Source organism: Schistocerca cancellata, chromosome 4 (assembly GCF_023864275.1).
Source record: "Schistocerca cancellata isolate TAMUIC-IGC-003103 chromosome 4, iqSchCanc2.1, whole genome shotgun sequence".
Taxonomy (NCBI): domain Eukaryota; kingdom Metazoa; phylum Arthropoda; class Insecta; order Orthoptera; family Acrididae; genus Schistocerca; species Schistocerca cancellata.
Window position 1 is genome coordinate 302606484 of NC_064629.1, and position 3491 is coordinate 302609974.

Below are 3491 nucleotides of genomic sequence, written 5' to 3' on the forward strand. Positions count from 1 at the left end.
TATTTATTTACACTATATACAATGTATTTTAACTTACATGGAACTTGAAGTCTCTTGCTTTGCTGTTCTGTATAATAACTGAATTGTCTGCACAATAATGTTGATCACTCAATAAGAGGATCTATCAACGAATATCAATGGTGTTGCACTGGCTCATGGTTGTTGTTGTCTCACTGTAAGACTTCCAAGATTTGAGGTGGAGCTCGGTGTGTGGCATCTTAAAAAGACTTATGGATGGATACATTGCACACAGGGAAGAGAAGTGCAGACGATGTTCTCTGGTGGAATCCGTAGCGCTACCCATTAGAAGACTGACAGTGCTAGAGGTGGGGACCCAAATTTAAGACACATTCATTGAAATACACTATAAAACAGTTAGAAACTGCTAAGGCAGTGAAAAGCCTAAGTCCATTTTATCAGTAATTTAATAAACTTGAATACACTCCTGGAAATTGAAATAAGAACACCGTGAATTCATTGTCCCAGGAAGGGGAAACTTTATTGACACATTCCTGGGGTCAGATACATCACATGATCACACTGACAGAACCACAGGCATATAGACACAGGCAACAGAGCATGCACAATGTCGGCACTAGTACAGTGTATATCCACCTTTCGCAGCAATGCAGGCTGCTATTCTCCCATGGAGACGATCGTAGAGATGCTGGATGTAGTCCTGTGGAACGGCTTGCCATGCCATTTCCACCTGGCGCCTCAGTTGGACCAGCGTTCGTGCTGGACGTGCAGACTGCGTGAGACGACGCTTCATCCAGTCCCAAACATGCTCAATGGGGGACAGATCCGGAGATCTTGCTGGCCAGGGTAGTTGACTTACACCTTCTAGAGCACGTTGGGTGGCACGGGATACATGCGGACGTGCATTGTCCTGTTGGAAAAGCAAGTTCCCTTGCCGGTCTAGGAATGGTAGAACGATGGGTTCGATGACGGTTTGGATGTACCGTGCACTATTCAGTGTCCCCTCGACGATCACCAGTGGTGTACGGCCAGTGTAGGAGATCGCTCCCCACACCATGATGCCGGGTGTTGGCCCTGTGTGCCTCGGTCGTATGCAGTCTTGATTGTGGCGCTCACCTGCACGGCGCCAAACACGCATACGACCATCATTGGCAGCAAGGCAGAAGCGACTCTCATCGCTGAAGACGACACGTCTCCATTCGTCCCTCCATTCACGCCTGTCGCGACACCACTGGAGGCGGGCTGCACGATGTTGGGGCGTGAGCGGAAGACGGCCTAACGGTGTGCGGGACCGTAGCCCAGCTTCATGGAGACGGTTGCGAATGGTCCTCGCCAATACCCCAGGAGCAACAGTGTCCCTAATTTGCTGGGAAGTGGCGGTGCAGTCCCCTACGGCACTGCGTAGGATCCTACGGTCTTGGCGTGCATCCGTGCGTGGCTGCGGTCCGGTCCCAGGTCGACGGGCACGTGCATCTTCCGCCGACCACTGGCGACAACATCGATGTACTGTGGAGACCTCACGCCCCACGTGTTGAGCAATTCGGCGGTACGTCCACCCGACCTCCCGCATGCCCACTACACGCCCTCGCTCAAAGTCCGTCAACTGCACATACGGTTCACGTCCACGCTGTCGCGGCATGCTACCAGTGTTAAAGACTGCGATGGAGCTCCGTATGCCACGGCAAACTGGCTGACACTGACAGCGGCGGTGCACAAATGCTGCGCAGCTAGCGCCATTCGACGGCCAACACCGCGGTTCCTGGTGTGTCCGCTGTGCTGTGCGTGTGATCATTGCTTGTACAACCCTCTCGCAGTGTCCGGAGCAAGTATGGTGGGTCTGACACACCGGTGTCAATGTGTTCTTTTTTCCATTTCCAGGAGTGTAGATGCCAAATAATTAAAGTACCACATGACTTAAGGATAACTCTTGATGATGATGGAGGAAGTTGCTAAAAGCTTGAGACTGCATGCCAATCTGACACATGGTGAAGATCATGTTCCGTATTAGTATAAGTAAATACAACATTGTGTATCCTAATATCTCATATGCCATAGAACCAGTTCCTCAAAATGAATCCATCCCTATCTGTCCCCATCAAATCTGAAATCTCCAACAGATGCCATTTTAAATGATGATATAAATCATGAGATGTACATACCATTCATGTACTATGAAGAACGTACCCCAGTGCCATTTACAGAGTATGAACTACATGATTTGGTTCATAATCTGAAGTTACATGTAAAAAGAAGAGATTTTCAATCACAACTTTTTAAAAAGAATTTACTGTGCTCTGATATACACTCCTGGAAATTGAAATAAGAACACCATGAATTCATTGTCCCAGGAAGGGGAAACTTTATTGACACATTCCTGGGGTCAGATACATCACATGATCACACTGACAGAACCACAGGCACATAGACACAGGCAACAGAGCATGCACAATGTCGGCACTAGTACAGTGTATATCCACCTTTCGCAGCAATGCAGGCTGCTATTCTCCCATGGAGACGATTGTAGAGATGCTGGATGTAGTCCTGTGGAACAGCTTGCCATGCCATTTCCACCTGGCGCCTCAGTTGGACCAGCGTTCGTGCTGGACGTGCAGACCGCGTGAGACGACGCTTCATCCAGTCCCAAACATGCTCAATGGGGGACAGATCCGGAGATCTTGCTGGCCAGGGTAGTTGACTTACACCTTCTAGAGCACGTTGGGTGGCACGGGATACATGTGGACGTGCATTGTCCTGTTGGAACAGCAAGTTCCCTTGCCGGTCTAGGAATGGTAGAACGATGGGTTCGTTGACGGTTTGGATGTACCGTGCACTATTCAGTGTCCCCTCGACGATTACCAGTGGTGTACGGCCAGTGTAGGAGATCGCTCCCCACACCATGATGCCGGGTGTTGGCCCTGTGTGCCTCGGTCGTATGCAGTCTTGATTGTGGCGCTCACCTGCACAGCGCCAAACACGCATACGACCATCATTGGCACCAAGGCAGAAGCGACTCTCATCGCTGAAGACGACACGTCTCCATTCGTCCTTCCATTCACGCCTGTCGCGACACCACTGGAGGCGGGCTGCACGATGTTGGGGCGTGAGCGGAAGACGGCCTAACGGTGTGCGGGACCGTAGCCCAGCTTCATGGAGACGGTTGCGAATGGTCCTCGCCGATACCCCAGGAGCAACAGTGTCCCTAATTTGCTGGGAAGTGGCGGTGCGGTCCCCTACGGCACTGCGTAGGATCCTACGGTCTTGGCGTGCATCCGTGCGTCGCTGCGGTCCGGTCCCAGGTCGACGGGCACGTGCACCTTCCGCCGACCACTGGCGACAACATCGATGTACTGTGGAGACCTCACGCCCCACGTGTTGAGCAATTCGGCGGTTCGTCCACCCGACCTCCCGCATGCCCACTACACGCCCTCGCTCAAAGTCCGTCAACTGCACATACGGTTCACGTCCACGCTGTCGCGGCATGCTACCAGTGTTAAAGACTGCGATGGAGCTCC